Source organism: Numida meleagris, chromosome 2 (genome assembly GCF_002078875.1).
Source record: "Numida meleagris isolate 19003 breed g44 Domestic line chromosome 2, NumMel1.0, whole genome shotgun sequence".
Taxonomy (NCBI): Eukaryota; Metazoa; Chordata; class Aves; order Galliformes; family Numididae; genus Numida; species Numida meleagris.
The window spans coordinates 134,134,477-134,154,205 of NC_034410.1; the positions used below are offsets into that span (position 1 = coordinate 134,134,477).

The 19,729-nt window shown below is 41.6% G+C and overlaps 1 long non-coding RNA gene across 1 annotated transcript; it reads right to left on the reverse strand.

The window, feature by feature from the left end:
- On the reverse strand, positions 16,173 to 19,401 carry LOC110393908. Its single transcript, XR_002435257.1, has 2 exons — positions 18,710 to 19,401; positions 16,173 to 17,888 (listed from the first exon to the last, which is right to left on the reverse strand). It is a non-coding gene; the product is annotated as an uncharacterized LOC110393908 (long non-coding RNA).

The window sequence follows — 19,729 nt, forward strand, 5'->3', positions numbered from 1 at the left end:
AAAATCACTGACATGTAATAGGTCTGATCAGCTATTAACAGTAAGTCTGATTACCTGGTTGATAATACACAGCTTTATCCCCAAATCAGGTACAATTAGGTACAAACTTTTATTTCTTCTTTTGAAAGCTTTAGATGTAACAGATGAAGGGGTGTCCAGTCTTGCCTGTAGCATTGCAGATAAGTGCACTTAAAAGATGTTTTGGTTAGTTACCTAGTGTTAAAAGTGATAGTTGCCTATGACAAATGCTAGATGTAAGATGATCTCAAAACACCTACCAGGTAAGATCTGTTACTTTTGCCCACATTACAGATGGAAGAGTGGATAGCTTGCACAGTGCCAAAGCTAGCAGCAGAACTGTTCATTGCCCACTTAGCTTGACCACTACTGCATTTTTTTTTGTCAGAAATGATGGCTGATTTCTTCAGCTGTGAGAGATGCTCTTATTTATAAGTAAAGAAAAAACAGGTTAAGTTTTCAAAGAAAGCCTATAAAAAGGAGGTGAAGGCTTCTAGTAGAGATTTTTTGTTCTTTAAGATGCAGGCACTTTTTTTTTGTATATGCAAAGTATAGAGGCAGCTTTTTATTTAGTGTACATATAAGCATACAGTCAGCCAAAGAAACATTTCAAGTGGATTTTGAAATGGAACCCACAGTTCAATTGTGAGGTAAAATTCTCAGTACTTACTATTTTGTTCTAGTTTTGGAATAATTGAAAATGGAGATCAGTCTATACTTTTCTCCACTGCCTATATAATATACTTGTATTCTCACTAAATGTTTTTAGATTTTGTTGGCTTTTTTATTGTGTATCAGTGGTGCAAAAGCAACCTAAAATGTGGAAAAGAGTGCAAGTATGGCAAGTAGATGTCAGGCCAGTACAATATTCAGTTTATACTGCGCTGCTGCTGGCAGTAGCCAAGGTTTATGCTACAATTTTTCATCTGGGAGAGATGAGAAAACACTTTAAACCACTACCAGAATAGATAGCACAGTAGCTAAATTGCAAAGCGTAGAAATTGACAGAGTTGTAAATTATCACAGGGAATACTGTCAAAACAGGAACTTTGCAAAGTGTAAGACCAAAACCATACACTTTGACTTACACAGATGAAAGTAAAGGTAGTATACATAATTCATTTGCTACCACATCCATGAATAAGTACAGGATTTGGTCAGGAAGATGACAGGTTTAGGAAAAGTGGCTGTTCTTTAGCAGTGGAACACTTAAATTACTGGTCGTGAGCATGTGCTGAAAATTAGTGTTTTAGTTAATGTCAACTGAATTTTAACTTCTAGTTAATGAAATGGCACCAATTGTAGAATTTACAAATACCAGCAAAACAATACTTATATAGATGCTTTAAAATCATATTTATGTGTCATTGAGTGTTGACTATTTCTGTGTTCCAGATTAGACAGTTTGGATAAGCATGCAGACAGTCCTGGGAGCAGAACCAAAATGTAGGATGGTTCTGCTCTGGGATTATAAAAATGTTTAAGGGTTGTGGTGGGGTTTTTTAGGGCTCCAGTTTTCGCAGGAGAAGGAATAGGAGCAGTGGAGATAGAATGCTGAATACTTTGTAGCATGTTTATGGGAGCACATCAAGTTAACACACTCAGCAAGAAACCACTAATCCTGCATCTTTGTATGAAATATAACAGATAATGAACATTCCAGTCAGTAAGTGAATTGAACCCAGCATGACATGCTAGGCAGTATGCAAGAGTCCAGGATTTATTTACATAACAAAGACTGAATGCAGCACAGGTTTATGCCATGCTCCGGAAAGGTGCAAAGAGTTTTCCTCCTTTTGACTTCTGTTGAGGCAGCAAGGCCACAGCCAGAGTGCTTTAATAAACCATGACTGTTTTTGTTGTCCTACAGAAAAACCTGCCCTGATCATAGTATTTCTTACTTAAAGAGAAACTGGAGACTGTACACAAGTGCTATTGAAATTCATCACTGTAAATAATGGATTTAGGTGGAGACCGTCAGCCTGATTTCATCAGTGTGCTAGATGGCTGCAAGAGCTAAAAAACACTGCAGCCGAAGGAGGACTGACAACTGGTGTGGAAAACAGAAAGTTTCAGATGTAGATTTGAGGATTAGAAGTTAAGAAAAAATGTTAAAAAAAAAAAAAAAAAAGATGCAATGACGATAAAGGACGCCGAGTCAACTGAGATTTACAGGGGATAGATTAGTTTAATTACTTCATGCTAACAAAGGAAATGGGGAGTTATAGAGTAATTTACAGATACCTCAGTGCAGAAAAAATATTTGAGGAAGAAAGTGCTTAGTCCCTTTTCTTATTTAACAGTAGTGAAGTAATATGGTAGAGCATGTGAGTTTTCAAAGAAAAGCATTTGCTGAGTTGGAAGGTTATTCTATTTTTATACATAAAAATAGCACACTGGCTGATATATACTGATGGATGTTAATGAAAGTGACAAAGTTATATACCAATGCCAGTTTTTATTTAAGAAAATATAGCGGATAGCTAGATATAATGTAAGAGTTAAACACAGTATAGTTAACCTTTTATATTAAATCTAGTTTCTACATAAACTTTAAGCCTTTTTCTCACGTAGTACTGGGGATCTGTTCTGGTATCTGTAATAACACTATGTAGCAAATATCACTACCAAGAGCTGTGAGCATTGTTTGCATTGATGTGAACGTGGTCAGAAACAGAATATATGTTTTACAGCAATTCTCCCTGGACTAGATCCGGTAAAGATCATAGTCACGTTTGAGGCAAATGAACAGAAGCACATTTTTGTGTGTGTGCTTAACACTGGGACCATCTCAGGTCATCGTATGCCTTCGTGTTCAACTTCGAAGTTACTTAATTGTTTAGACTTCTGCTTCTGCAAATGCCCCGGCAGCTGGTATCAGATAATCACTGTTGAGGTTATATAAACTGTGCTCTTTTGCCCAAATCCTATAAGAAGCCTGATGTGCTTGACCCTTTTCAGCTCCTCATGTTCTCACTTTCCGTTTTCAAATGACTGCCCCTACTACAAGGCTGTAGAGTAATGTTCTGAAATAGAACTGAGAATGAGTGGTTGAAAGAAGAGTATTATGTGTCTATGATAAAATCAGAGAATCATTTAAGTTGGAAAGGACCTTCAAGATCATCAAGTCCAATCAACAGCCTAACACTGCAAGTCCACCAATAAACCATGTCCATAACTGCTGCATCTAAATGTCTCTTAAATACCTCCAGGGATGGCAACTCCGCCACCTCCCTGGCCAGCCTGTTCCAATGGCTGATCAGCCTCTCCATTAATAAATTCTTCCTGATGTCCAGTTGAAACCTCTCGTTTCCTTGTCATGTGAGAAAAGAGACCAACAAACCTCAGTGTAGCCTCCTTTCAGGTAGTTGTAAGAAAGTGTTGGGGTCTCCCCTCAGGCTCCATTACTCCAGACTAAACAAGCTTACTTCTCTCAGCTGCTTCCCACCTGGCTTGTTTTGTGGTCCCTTCACCAGCTTCATTGCTTTTCTCTGCACGTGTTCCAGCAACTCAGTATCTTTCTTGTACTGAGGGACTCAAAACTGAACACAATACTCAAGGTGTGGTGCCATCAGTGCTGCACACAAGGGGACAATCTCTTCCCTTGGCCTTTTGACCACACTATTTCTGATGCAGGCCAGGATGCCATCTACTTTCTTGGCCACCTGGGCACACTGCTGTTGAGCTGGCTGTCAACCAGTGCCTTCAAGTCCTTTTCTGTCAGGCAACTTTCCAGCCACTCTTCCCTGAGCTTACACCACTGCCTGGAGTTATCATCACCCAAGCGGAGCACCTGGCATTTAGTTTTATTGAATAAATACAATTGAATGCAACCCATCGATCCAGCCTATGCAGATCCCCCTGCAGAGCCTAACGACCCTGAAGGAGATCAACACTCCTGCCCAACTTGGCGTCATCTACAAACTTGCTGAGAGTGCACTTCACTCCCTCATCAATATCATTGATAAAGATATTAAACAAAATGCTTTCTCATGAAATCTTACTTGAAAAATAAATTCAGATTTGCCAAAATAGAAAGAAAGATATGCGAGTTTAAAGTTGTCTGAATAGCAGTGAATAGTAATGCGGCTGTTTTTATCATCATGTAGAGGTTTTAGTGGTATTTGCAGTGATGGAGAGAGGAAAGAAGATCATGAAAACAGCCCATTACTGAAATACAATGTTGAAGTGGGAAGACTTTTAAATAAAGGGAAAATACAAAGAAATAGAACAGCAATAATCAAAAGTTAGGTGAGCATAAATTGGCCCTAAAATAGTGTCAGGGAAAGAGGATTTGGGAAAACACATTTTAAACTTGCATTAGAGATAATTGGGATGCAGTGAGGGGAAAAAAGCCACTGAAATTCCAGGGTGCATGACCAAATAATGCATGGTAGGGAGTATAAATGAGAGGGCTCTTGCTCTGAGTCCAGTAATTCTGCATGAAATACTGCATTAGTTTTGGGGTCAGCGTGTTGCTAACACAGTGAAAGAGAAGAATACCAATGTGCTACTGTACAAAAAATCAATATAATAACTTCTGAAAGCCAAAATAAGGCTCAAATATGGAAATGCTTGTGTGAATGCATGGGGGAGATAATTACTTAAAGTGATTTGGAGTTGCTACAGCACAGGGTAGTGAAAGAAGATAAGCAACGGCTTTATTTATTTCATGAAACACTAACAGGGGGATGAGGATAGGAAAACTCTTGATGCTAAGATATAAAATCTTACTTTCCCCAGGAGTTTAGAAGATGTTTCTTGGGTTACTTGGAAATTTTAAAATTAAGCAGCACAAAAAGGCTAGCAAAATACATTGAGAAAAAATATTAAAAAAAATATCTTGCATTGAGTAAAGCAAGAGGTAGATTAAACTGACCTTAGTTTTCCAGCTTTAGATTCTACAGTTGTAAAGTATCTGTGTATCAGATGACTATTTGTCACATGACGAGCTCCTGATACCACCTGCACTAGTTGCCAGCTGCAAGCATTAAACAGGTATTCATGGCTTCTTTGTGATGATTTGCTGCTGAAATTCTTCTTCAGGTTAAGTTGTTTTCATGGAATTTCTATTACAGAGGAATCAGAGCAGAAAAGGAAATGAAGCAGTAGCTCCCCACCTCCCTACTCCACATCCCCAGCCTCCCGCCCTTAGCTTGGTTCATTTCCTAGTGAAGAACTGTTCTGTGATCTTGCTACAAAGCTGAAGAAGTAGCTGATTACTGTCTGTTGACCCAGCAGAACTTGTGAGGTCATTTACTGAAGTGAAACGTGATGCTATTTATCCATCCTTCCCCAGCTGAGATCAAAAACAACCGCAGCACTTCCATGCCATGCAGTGTGAGCTCTTGTCACGGTCCACACTGGGAGAGCATGTTTGTTCCGATGCAGAGACAGAAGGTGACCTGAGCATGTGTAAAATGTGATTGCATTTGGCCTCAGCTATAAAGCAGCCATCGTCGTATAAATTGTTATGTAAACCACATGCTGCTAGAATAGCATTTGCATATGCCACGTATGTTTTTTGTTCAGTGTGGGAGGTTTAAATTTCTTTCTAGGAAATGACAACTTTTTTTTTTAAAGGTCTTGAATAGTCTGAGCGACTGCATCTAAAATGCCCTCCAGCAATCACAGAAACCCAGTAAAGGATGGAAATAGAATATAGGCGTTGCACTTTCCACACAGAGAAGAAAATGGTTTTTTACATGTGTTTACTATTGCCACAGTCCCAAGGTCTCATCATAATCATTTGGGAGCTTAGATTTCATAAAAACTATTAGCTGCACCGTAGCATTCTGAAAGTAATAAGTTGATGCAAGGTAGATAAGGTAGATAAGGCAAATACAATTAGATTTATTTATTTTACAGCTCCTTGAAGTTGCAGAAACTACTACATTTTAAATTATCTTTACAAAGCCAGAATGGAGTTGGAATTAATTCATATGAAGAGATTATGACTTTTAGATTTGAGCTTTTGAACTTGAACAGTTTAGCTCTTTTTCCTGCTGAACAAAAATAAATGTAGAGAAACCATAAATCCTTCAGCTCTGCATGTTCACATCACAGATGGGAGCAAGGAAAATGGGAAATTTCAGCCTGCTGACACTCCGAAATACAGCCGTGGAGCAGATTATGGAATACACTGTTTTGCTACCTGCTAGTGCAGCACCTACCAGAAAGAGTTGTTATGACAGAACACAAACAGGTAGCATAAGTCAGTAGCATGCTCTCATGGCCTCATTCTGTTTTGAGGTACTTTATTCCTGAAGTTAGTTGGATCCATGCACCATATGTGTCAATTTTTAGAAGCCCTTCATGTTATGGTCTGTGTACTTTCTAAAAGGCACCAACCACTGACAAGTAGTGAATGAAAGTCTCTGATGATCAGGGCTATACAGGTCTGCCAATAAAGGTCTCTAATTGTACAGGTGGAGATATACAAAACTGGTGGGTGTCGCAGTTCGCAGTTGAGGAGCAAGCTGGATATAGAGGAAGGAATAATGGCAGTAACAGAGCAAATAATTGCATCTACAAGGACTGAAGGTGTTTGTTTTCCCTTTTTTTCAGATATTTTTGTTTGTCAGGTTTTTATTTGAATATGTGAATAACTCACCCCTTTCGTTGCTTGCAGATTTCTATTTGCAGATCCAAGACCATCTGCATTTGGAGTTTGAATTCAGGCTGTTGAAAGGCACAAACTGTCTGCAGAGTGCAAATCTGAACATAGAGTGCAACTGCCCAGGAGAACAGTGATACATCATCTCCAGGGTTTGTTGAGGTCTTATATTTTAACAGTGTCAGCCTTCCCACCCTGTTGCAAGAAAAATTTACACCCCTTCTGTCTCCTAAGAGGAAAGGAAATAGAGGCGACAAAGATGTTCCCAGAGGAGTGACTAATCTTTACCCTTCAGGAGTTCTCAAGGATAGCCACCTCTACTAATCATTACATAGTTGCTTTTAAAACAAGAAAAAAATACAATAAATGCAAAGCAGTTAATTCCATTTCCTAAGCGTTCTGCAATGCACATGATTATCTATTCAGCTTGCCGTAGTCATTACCAGATAGAAATTAGGTCTAGCAATGAATGGTCAGTATGATGCTGTCAGCAGTATACACTTCAATTTTAAATTTAAAATGGAGTCTGTTGTCTGAGTATATCAGCTATTAACTTTACTGTCATTGTCACAAAGCCATCAATCTCAGTCTGTCCCAAACCCATTTTCTGTGTAGAGTCAGCCCATCTTCCTCATTTCCTACACATGCAGATTTTAAATCATCTTGTAAGCCTTGTACTGCACCAAAGGTTTAAGGCTGTAAGACTTGGCAGGCTGTTTTTTGTTGGTGGTTTTTTTTTTTTTTTTTTTTTTTAAATTCTTTTTTTTTTCCCCTGACGTACATTCAGTGTCTGCTACCAGATGACAGATTGCAGCTATTCTCTGGACTGGCTCGTGCCAGAAACAAACAGGAAAACAGAAAAGAAATCTTATAAGCTGATATAAAGTGGATGAAAGCTTTATTCCACTGAGTCTGGTGGCAATGCCATAGAATTTAATTCACAATTAATTGCTAGGAAAAAATGTTTCAGAGAGAGTGCAGAAAGTGGCCTTTGTAGGCAGGATCTTGTACATTTTAGAAATGATCTCTGCTTGTATAGCATCAAAGCATATGAGAGTATCAGAAATGCCCTAGCTGGCTACCTTCTAGTTTAATAAGGGGAAGTTTGTTACCAGAGCATTTTAAAACTTTATGAGACTTCAGTTCTGGATTTGCCTCTCTTTCTGATCTAACGGTGTCCAAGAACATTGACTTTTATGGCCCATAAATTTCCTCAAACTTGCTAGAAGGGCAAAGCTTAGGAAGCATATATATGATTAGAGAGATACGGCTTTGATGGATGGACTATTAGAGGGATAAGGAATTGCTAATTCCTACGGGTGGCCATATCCATTGCAGTCAGTGGCTGAATGTCCAAATGGAAAACTGTAATGAGTGGTGTCCCCCAAGGGTCCATACTAGGACCAAAACTATTTAACGTCTTCATTAATGACATAGATAGGGGGATTGAGTGCACCCTCAGCAAGGCTGAAGAAGACACCAAGCTGACTACCGCCATTGAAACATTCGTGGTAAAGGACGCCATCAAGAGGGACCTTGACAGGCTTAAGTGGGCCCATGTAAGTGTCATGAAGTTCAACAAGGCTGAGTGCAAGGCCCCTTGCCTGGGTTGGGGCATTCCTCAACATCAGTATAGACCACAGGATGGATGGATTGAGAGCAGCCCTGCAAAGAAGAACTTGGGGCTACTGATGGATGAAAAATTGCATACGGTCTGGCAATGTGCACTTACAGACCAAAAAGCCAATGGTATCCTGGGATGCATCAAAAGAAGCATGGCCAGCAGTTCAAGGGAGATAATTCTATCCCTTTGCTCTCTTGAGGCCCCACTTGGAATATTGCATCCATCTCTGGGGCCCAGGTACAAGACATGGACCTGTTAGAGCAGGTGTAGAGGAGGGCCGCAAAAATGATCAGAGGGCTGGAACATCTCTGTTACAAAGAAAAGCTGAGAGAGCTGGGGTTATTTAGCCTGCAGAAGGAAAGACTCTTGGGAGAACTTATTGTGGCCTTTCGATATGTAAAAAGATGAAAGATGAACAGTTTTTTACCAGGGCTTGCAGAAACAGGACAAGGGGTGATGGCTTTAAACTGAAAGAGGGTAGATTCAGATTGGATATAAGGAAGACATTTTTTATGTTGAGGTTGGTAAGACACTGGAACAGTTTCCCTGAGAAACTGTGGCTACTAGGAGAAGGTTCTGCACCAGAGGGTGGTGGGCATGGAACAGGCTCCCTGGGGCAGTGGGCACAGCCCTACACTGCCAGAATTCAAGAAACATTTGGACAACACTCTCAAAGATTGGATTTGAATATTGTTCTGTGTGGAGCCAGGAGTTGGACTTGATGATCCTTGTGAGTCCCTTCCAACTCATATTCTACATATTCTGATATTCTACAATTTTATGATCCTATACTGGCTGTGATGTGAAGAGCTCCTTGAACAGAAACATGTCCCAGGCTTCAATTTACTCTACAAACACAAAATCCTTCAAGCAAAATTCTCCTTTAGAATTGCTACAGAGAAATTTCTGCCTTGTTCCATGCTTCTGCTTTGTTCCATGGCAGAAAGCTGCTTCATTAACCAACAGCTCACAGTGAAAACTGTAAAAGGACAGTTTTGTTATATATAAGATAGTGATGTTGTGATACATCAGTTCAAAACACAGCATTTAATGAAACATGGATAATTTTGATCATTTACATGTGCAATTGCATTGTTTTTTAGCACTGATTGAGCACACAGTGGATTGTGTTTTTGCAATGTACCTGAATGCCAAGCCAAATATTGGGTACTTGGAACCTGAGTGCTCCAAGAGCTCTTTGAGTGCTGTGTCCAACAACTAAGGTGGCAGTATTTGTTATAAATCTTGTGTTCAAATCCGATTCCACCTTGTAGGTGTTTATATTACTGTAATGAAGTGCTGAGGTTTTGCTTACAGGAAATCACGGACTTGCTAAGCCTTAACGTCACTGAGCAGTTGTGAGCCCTAGATAGCATGTAAGTATTTCATGGAAACTGAAAGACGACACAGTATGTACATCATTCAATTTTTTAATTTTTTTTCTTCTTTTTTGGAAGATACAGCTTCTATGTACAAATCAAACAGCTGCATCCAGAAAAAGGAAGAGTAAAAAACACTACACAATGAGAACCAAGCGAGCGCTCCCCTTAGCTACAGCAACAGCTGCCAAGGGATAAAGAGAGAGATGGTGTTGTAAGGAGGCCCACTGAAGCAAGGTGTGCTGAGTATTTGCACCTTCAGACTCTGCCTCCAGGTATAACAAACTGCTTCACTGGTTAAACAGCAGTACAGATGTACTGGCCCTCAAATCTGTGTTACTGCTCAGATGGTAGCAGGGGCTTTTTCTGCAGTCTTTGGAATATCCATTAGCATTGCACTTGGTCCTGTAACACTGCTTCTACTATGAGAATTAATCTCCAGCTACACGCCTGGGTCCTAGACATGGTTGCAACACCTTCTCACCAGATCTTTGCCAAACTGCCAGAAAATACTCCATTAGAGAAAATACACTACGCAACCTCTTTTTTACACTTTCTTCATGCACTCAGAACCAGTGCATAAGAAAACAGAGTCCTATAACTCTTCTTTTTACTACAAACATACCTGTGTAGCAACAGCTGCACATATAAAATTGCAAACCTAAGCTTCTGTTATTCACATTTTGTGCAGCTGGAAAAAAAAAAAAACAAAACAAAAAAAACATCTTTTACCATTGGAAACAAGCATTCTTGGCTAAGCCACTAGACCTGTGATGCCTGACAGGACTCCAATAGCTGGCTGAGATCCTCCACCAGTCCTTGGAAGGATGAGCCTGCAGTGCCACATGTCTTCTAGGTCTGAATAAGGGAAGAAGACAGCTAGGACCAATTATGAGAAGAGGCTCTATGGCAGGAGAACAAAAGTGTCCTGGACTTAGCCTCAGCAAGTAGGTAAGGGATTGTGGAGTTCTCAGGAGACCTAAATCTTCACTCTGTAGTTTTCTTTTGCATCTGGTAAGCTTCTCTGATTTAAAAAACATAGCACTGCTCTATCTGTAAAATAAGAAGGATAATAGTACTTAACTCTAGGCCTCCACATGTTACTAATTGTTGAAGTCTAGAAGTAGGTTGGCACGGTGCAAGGCATGAAGAATGCTGCTGTCTCCAGTGGCTTTAAAAAAAATGAATTATAAATACAAGCCTGGAGCTCTTGTGTGGTCAGTATGTGATATCACTGCCTAGTTTTAGCAGTGCTTGGCCTTATCTGAATGGCAATGTCATACTGGGGCAGGGAGGGGTGTAAGTGCATCAGTCAACAGAGGAAGGTGTGTTTTGAGAAAGGATGTATGAAAACAGAGGTACATTCCTTAGCGAATTACATAAAAAAAAAGCATTTCAGTTGTTGAGGATGATATGGGTCATGGAGGAGACAATAAAGACATCACTGAGGTGTGATATAATGGTTGAGTGGGAACAGGAGGAGGAAATACTGCAGCTGGTGCTATAGGTCAGAGCATTGCTCTGGAGAATCCTGAAAGAAACTGTGAGTAGCTTAAATTTAATGCAGGAGGCCAAAGGAAAATGATGGAAGAATTCAGAGATGCCACTGTTGAGGCAGATGATTTACTGAGGCCTTTGAAATAGCTTGCAAAAAGAGCAGATGAAAATGAAGAGGAGGATCTAGTAGTCTTGAGGAGAAATGATCAGGATGTGACCACAATTTTTGTTGTATGGCTGACAAGGGTGAACCTTAGAGAAGCTGCACATGGTGAAGTGATGGATCTTGTCTCGAACAGGGAGAGACAAGACTCAGGAGATTTAATTAATGTCTAGAAGTCCTTGTGAGAGATTGCTCAGTGTTGCTATGCCCAGAAGTTTCTCAAGAAATAGAAAGGAAAAGGAAAGATGGTCACGATTCCCTGATTTCAAAAAGAATTTCAGTAGGAGTGGTAATCTGTGCTTGCTGTCCAAGCAATGAGTATTTGGAGCTATTGTCTCCCTGTGAGTAGAAGGCTCTAGAGAGATCAATACCTTTCTTCTTGGGCCTCTAGAGGGTTCTCTCTGAGTGATGTTTGAAAGCTCAATAAATCATTATGGAGAGGTAAAGTATAAATTCTGTCTTGATTTTGTATAGACTTCTTATTGACAAACAATTCTTCCCAAAACGTTCATTCATCTCCCTTTAGTGAATGCAGAGTGACAGTTTCTGAAGAGAACAAAATTATTGTGTATTATTTTTGAATGCAAGCAATTTGTGGTTTACATTACTCCAGCAAAAGAGTGTGCCAAACTTCTACAAACAAAACTACGAAACCCGGCAAGTTTATTGGATGAATTATAAAGGAAAGGGGAGAAATTTTCACCTCACCCAAATAATCTGGAATGTACTGACAGCCTACAAATAAAACTGAAGCTAGAGTAGCTTAGAAAGAGAAGATGAAGAATATTAAAGTAACAAAATATCTATCATCAGTTGATGCAAAGAGCATGGAAAATAAGCAGTAGCTGCTAGAAAGGATACCAAACAGTGAAGTTTATGAACTAGTGGACACAGCTGAGGAAAGGTGGGCTGACTCTTGTCAATGCTTTAGATGTCAGTGAAGAAGGATACAGCCTGCACAAACCAGGAGATGCGTGGTGACCTAATACAGCTGTTTTCTCACTGATTTGGTGGATGCAATTGGCTCAAAATGTTCTTTTATCTTGAAGAAGATTAAAGAGGATCAGAAGAAATAATGAACATGATGGATCCAGTGTGGCACTTTTGTTCAGATCTTGGAAATTCCTAAATTCCTGCACAAAATGAATATAAATTTATTTCTGAGAAAAGACAATCTGAGCATTTTCGTTAAATGCACCCCCACAACTCCTTAGCGAAGCTACAGAACAATGAATGATCTGTTTGAATGTTGAGTGTATTCTTAGGAAGTTTCCTAATTGCAATTAGTACGAGCCATGTCATGGGCCACCCACTTTTCTTTCCTGCTTTGATATCATCTGCTCAAGGGAAGAATGTAAGCAGAAGCTGGACTGAAAATGCAAACATTTCTTGAAGTTTTGGCCTCAGTATTGTAGCCCTGAGTCATTGTTTTAAGGTTGACCATCTCAAGAATACAAGAAAGAACTATCCAGTGAATTATGAAACCATAAATAAGATATTTTAGTCAGTCCCTAGCCATAAGTAATTTGATCATTACTGGTTTTTGCACTTTTCTTTTGCACACTGCATTGATCACTGAAATTCTACATCCTTTGGCTGAATTCCTGTGTTGTGAGCATGCAGACAGCTGGGTTTAGATGAAGCAGGTTCAGCTTTCCCCAGGGATCCTAGCGGAGGCTGAGGCCATATGCTAGAGTATGCATGGCCTGTTGTCTCCAGAGGCTGAGCCCTGAGCTGTTAGTTGCAACCCACACCACACCACTGGACGAGTTGCATGCTCCTTGTTGGAGATGCCTGTAGGCAGGTGGGTGCAGCCTGCACCCCTGCATTGCTTCTGGCCTCGGGGCAGAACAATGCTTCTTATGAACAGCAGAATGCCTTATACCCAGGATATTGCTGCAACTCCTTTCAAGCAATTTTTCTAGCACCCACACATACCCAAATGCTGGCTGGATGAAGCTGGCACTTCAGCTCTCCAGTCTTGTGCACATCCTGCTTTCTGCTGCCATGGGTCTCACTGCAGCCTGCTCCAACTGTGCTAGCTGCTCCTCACCATCGCTGAGAGCTAGTGCCCGTTCCTCTCCACACAGAACTGTGCCTGTTGAGCCTCTTTCCATTTAGATTAGCTTAAAGGTTTTTGAGCAGCAGATACGTCAGAATCAGTCAGAAGATGGGGAATGCTTGTTTGACTAACCTACCCCTAATCCTTTAACAGCAAAGCTTTTATCTAGCAGAACCGGCGAGTGAAATACACAGGACAAAGGCTTGTTAGCAGAAAATATTGCACCACTGTGTTCTCTTTGGCAACTCCACAGCAGACTGCAAGGCTTTATAGACATGCATGTGTCAAAGCAAGCCGTGCCGCTCTGCTGAATGCAGCCTGCTGGGAGTCGGGAAGGAGCAAAATTGGAGATGGGTCTGGGATGAGATATTGCAATCTGCAACTGCCCCACATGGATTATTAAATCAGTGCTTTTTGATATAAAAACAGTGTGGAACTGTCAACACTAAATATGTCGGTCACAGGTAGAAACTGCCCGGTGTCCTGCAATTCTTATTTGCATGAAATCAGAAATAGTAGGAGGAAATCTGCCCACAGCAGACTTTCAATTTACGTCAGCCTGCCAAACTCTTCAGTGACAGAAAGCCGCTGTGCGAACACTTAGTCATCTCCTTCATTTAACATCCAGTGGGTGTAATGTTTGGCAGCCTAGCCCTCAGAAGAGACAGCCCTGGCATCTCATTTTAGCACATTATCCCGTTATATTGTACCTTGTAGTATCCTAGTGTAAGGAAAGCAATGAATAGCTGTATTCTGAGCAACCTGATCTAGCGGTAATTGTCCCTGTTCATTGCAGGGGAGTTAGACTAGGTGACCATTATGGGTCCCTTCCAACTCAAACGATTCTATGATTCTACGATTCTGTGATTCTGTAACTGCACAAGGGGCAGGCAGTCAACTCTGGCCTGTCTGGGGCCACATGAGCGCCTGTAATTAACAGTTAACAAAGGAGCAAGTCAGGCATGGGAAGTGCTGACACTGCCTGAGCAGACTGGGGGCACGTGTAGACAGTTGCCAGGGATGGTGTCTAGACCACACTGTGGCTCACAAGTGGCCTGAGCTGGAGGGTTCTGGGAATGCCCTCAGGCTGGACTTGGATGTCTTTTTAGACATCAAAACCCATTTCAAATTTGACCCTATCTGGAATAAAACACACTTTTTCAAAGATACCTGGTGGATGCTGGGTACAAGTTCAGAAAATACTGAAGTGCACAACATTGATGGGAGACGTCTGCTAAATCTTCATCATTTATTTTTTAACTAACCCTACAAATTACATTCAGGTCTTCAGGGACCTTACTTGTGACCTTAGGTGCTTAATTTTTGTGGAATTTAAAATCCAAGGCCCAGACAGATCCTCAAGGGCAGCAAGCTTTCAATGAAATTCTTGAAGCTGGGAAGTAAGAGTGAGATTAATACACCTACAAGTAAAGCACTGCAGTGGCTGGTTTTAGACCTCCCTGGTGCAGAACGCAAAATAGAGTGGGAATATAGAAATCACAGCCACTTCAGTGAATGAAGTACACCCAGAAGCTCTCTTTCACAGGGGCTAGCTGGCATCAAGGGGCCTGCATTGATAAGGTGGGTGCCACAAGCAGAATGCCTGCTTGGAGGGGCCTTGGCCTGTTCCTGCTCCCAGACCTTGGCTGGATGCTGTTTAGCAGACCAACAGGTGGCGCAAGCTGAAGAATTTTCCAGAAACCAACTGGATGATTTAAAAAGGCTTGGGATTGAATTTCAGTTTTCCTAGAAGCTCCATGGCACACTGTAGCTGACTGATGCAAACACACTCATTGGCACTATATAGCGTTCAAGAGTGAACAGCCCTGACAGAGGAGACATATCCTTCACCCTCACCAGGTGCCTGGCTACCAGGCTGCAGCATGCTGTGCTGGCTCATGCACCCTTCTCCTGGCCCCAGAATCTTGAATAACTGTGCATGCTGCTACTTCCTCGCTGTTTCTCTCAACCTTGTGCAACTCCCTGCTTTGCTGGCCAGCCCTGCTCTGTCTCACTGTCATCTACCTTCAGGCAATTTACAAGGAGCCTGAACAGCACGAGGTACGCTGCAGAAAATCCTGTGAGAGCTTTGCTCTGCTAAGCAATAGTGAAATCCCTCACTTCTGTTTTGTGACCTTTAAAAATAGGAATAAGGTGCTTAAAATGTTATCCTGAGGAAAACCGGATGGAGCTGCTGTGGTGGCTTTGAAGACTTGTAACAGGCTGTGATGACATGAACATCCCTGAAATTCCACAAATGCTCCAGGCAAGGAGGTGGATATTTTTATTTACAGCTGGCCTGTGACCTGATCCTGGTAAAGTATGCTCATTAGCAGGCCTGATACGAGTGGCATTACCTCATTACTCCCCAAAAGACTGAGCCCACCGGGCAGAATAAACACTAGCAGATCAGGTAGCAGATGAGTCATCTTTTCCAAACACAAGAAGACAGCAGCCAGTAAACAAACACATTAGTTAAATTAACTACCACAACTGAAGTGTGCCTAATTTTTAAACAACCTGGGGATAGTCACCCCCACATGCTCACATCTCTGGCCTAATGCCGTCCCAGCCCACAGGGGACTGCTCCCCACTACAAGTGCGCAGACTGCAGCCATGTGTGGTGGATGGACCCGTACAAGGCGAGCATGGCGAGGTCACATCTGTCTGATGTCCTTCCTCTGCAGCCTGCTCCAAGACTATAAGGTCACACGGAGCAAATCGGGGGGAATTGTGTTCACGGGGTCTGTGGCTTAGGCGTAACACTATGGCATTTCCCCATGGGTGTTTCAAATAACTTTCAAGAACCAGTATAAAATCATAAGCATTTAATTAATAAAATAATATTTAAGTTGGGAATTCATCCCCGAGGAATTAAAACCTGTATGAAACCCACGCAGAAGTGTTCCCTGCGGGAGTATCCCAGTGTTTTTTTCCACACGTCTCTCCAAGGACCAAGCAATAAGCCTCTGCTAGCACACAGTCAATTACACCTCACCTGTGGGAAAGTCCCACCTACATTCAGTCCACATTGTTCTCATCAGACTTTGTCCTGCTGCTCTTTGCTGGCCTCATCACTGGCATCCTTTGTGGTAGGGACCTGATCCCATCAGCAGTGTCCTTGAAGGCCTCATCCACCGCCCGCTGGGCCAACGGGAGCCTTCCCAGTTAGCACAGTGTGGGATCTGGCATGGGCACCGTATGGCTGTCTGCTGGCCTGCGCCCTGTTGTTGGAGGCACTGCCCTCCAGCGGGAAGCTGCCGTGTTCGTCTGGGTACTTCTGACTTGGGGTCACCCTGAGCAACAGCGAGGGCCCATTCTTCAGCAGAGCTGAGGATGTCTATATATATAATGTGCTCATTGTCTGTGAAAGTCAGAAAAACGCATAGGATATACACAGATGGTGTTCAGTGCTGGAGAAAATAGAGCTGTTGAGGGAATTTTGATGAATATGCCATCGCTGCATATGGATGCTGTGCCTTTCAAAAGAGAGAGCTCTGTGTTTTGTATGGACTTTTGTTGCATGAGGTGTCAGCTTCAAAACTTTAATGAAGCAATTTTTTGTGCGTCTTTTCCCCTCAGCACTGAATTGTCCACAAGACACATTTTTTCCCGTTGTATTTCCTTCTTCGAAGAAAACTGCGCAGCTGACAATGACACTTGAGATCCCTTCAGCTGTAGACTTATTTTGACAGTATTGTAAATGAATTACGGGACCAATTTAGGCTGTACCATTAGCCACTGGTCCAATTTTCACTGTGATTTTGATACTACCTCTCGTATCCACTTCAAAGCTCTTTATGGGCTGGTTGCCATGCAGTTTGATGGTGTGCATTCCCATTGAAATCCATACAAGTCTAGCACATGGGCAATTTCACAGCATGGAAATGATGTTTCCAAAAATGTACAGTGTTGATATCTTTCCTTGGGCATGGGGCCCACTCTGCCTTCTGAGCTGAGAAACGCTCCAGTTGTAGCAGTGGTTTTGTGGCATTTATTTAAAGAACAGATTCCCAGCTGCTGCAGACTTAATAGCACCACTGATTTCTGTTTCCACCTGATAAAATTACAGCTTGTTTATTTGTTGGTTGGTTTCGTTTAAGGTTTCAATGGCGCTGATGATCCACACAAGATACGTTCCCTTCTGCATCTTCTGTCGTGCTGAGTTAGTTTGAGCTGTCACATGGGAACTCTTCATCTTAAAAGAACTGTTTGGTGAAATCATGACACGTGGCAAAGGGAAGAGGGTGAAAGTCTTTGGTGGGGCTCCGATTCCAAGCCCCCAGTCAGCTGTCCTTCAGTTCTCTTACCAGAGCCACAGAAGAGCTGATAAAACAATTAGTGTGTGTTCTGGGAATAAAACTCTGCTGATGGAGCTCAGCACTGGGAGTAGTCACAGCTCTGAATTTTTACTGACCAGTTAGCAGGACGAAACACACCACAGCAAATCAGATGCAAAATGTCGCTGATGTTATTCTGTAGAACCATTCCATACAGGATTCTCCTCCACACGGTTTGACTTCTGCTGTCTAGGGGCACAGCAGGAAAGGCAGTGGAGAATCAGACTGTGTCATTTTAATATGGAGTTTTAGCAGTGTTTCACTTCAGTAGTATTTCACAGGAGGCTTCTATGACTGACAAGCTCCATATAAATAAAATATATTATCATTTCAAAAGCATAACCTGTAGATTGCTCTCTTGTGCTGACTACAACATTTGCTACTCCTATTCTTCCTCAGCCATAAATACCATGAATCAGTGAAGCTGCTGGACACAGTGGTTTTAAAACCGGTCTATAAACTAAGCATGTAAAAGAAGTATATAAAATGTAAGGTAGAGTACATATATATATGAATATATATATGTCAGTTACTCACTCACTGTCACATATTCACTTGGTACAAAGCATCAGTTTCTTCATTCTCAATCATACACTTTTAAGAAATGTAAAAATAGATCACCAGTAAAAATAAATCAAGTGACTAAGTTGCCCATATTCCATGGACTGTGATATGCCCTGGTTGTCAGTAGGTGTCATGCAACACCACAGTTTTTAAACACCTGGCTTTCAAGAAAATAAAATGCCCCTTAAACGTTGTGTTCATGTCCAAATGGGTTTGATTATTTGGGTTTTGGTTTGGTTTACTTTTTAGGTCATAATAGTCTCATTTGGATGCGGGCAAAGTGTAATGTGAGCATCCACTCATGAGAAACTGCAATTAATTGTGTTTATATTTGGCTATGTATTTGGTAGTATTTAGAAAGGCAGTAGTAGGCAATACAGCAGACAAGCAGTGAGCTCTTCTTGGAGAGTCCAAGCACAAAAGCACCAAGCATAATATCTGCTCACCTCTGTGTTACCTCTTCTTTCCCCTCTTCTCCTTGTGGCCGCAATAATCCAATAAAAAATCCTTTGTTTCTGTCATAGCCGCAAATGCAACTCAATAATGTCATCACACAGATCAGCCAGCTCAAGCTTTCTCTAATCCAATCAGTAAAATGACCACGCTATGCTCCCCGTTTCAGTTTAAAACTGAGGACGATAGCCTGACCGAAGTAAATCCCAGTCCGCTGCTGATAAGATCTCAGAGTATTCCTGTGTTTGGTTGCTGTTTTCACAGCTTGGTCGTATGCACATTGAGCATGCACAATGTGGCAATGAAGCTAAACAAAACAATAGCCTAATTGTACATGTTTTAGGCTTATGGCAGCCCTCAGAAACTTGCTGGATGCCCTGGCCACAAGCTGTGAGAGTGTCTGGGTTACATGCCTGACATGACCTATGGGTCTGACCTTACAGACCACAGCAATGTGTGTTTTTGTGCCCCAAAACCCACATCCACCCACAGCCCTGAGAAGTTTGGACTGCTCTGAGACAGAGCAGTAGGTGTGGTTGTTGAGCTCAGCCAGGTCTTTGTATTCCAGTTCCCTCTTGCTGATTCCTAATAACTCTGTGAATGTCTATTGATCAGGCAGAATTTTTTCTAGTTGGTCCTGCAATTGAAATCTCATTTGACTTGCTGGCATGAGGCCATCACCAGGTTTTGATATGAAGAGAATGATTTTTCCTTTCCACATCTATAAAGAAGAAAATTGTTGCAACTCTTTTTTTTTTTTAAACAGCTTTAATGACAAAACAGCTGGGAGAAGCAAGTCTGAATTTGTCAGACGGATAGCCCTCATTGCAGAGAAGTGTCTTGGAGTATTCCGGTTAAAATTGGTTTTGATTTGCCGGAGTTAAGAGCTGTTGAGAATTGCACATGCAGTAAATGTTTTAACACTGAGAGCGCTGCACTGGCAGCTCGCGGGGATTCACTGCTGCTGCTGTTGTCACTGTAGTCCCGATGAGTTTGCTGAGACATGGGACTGG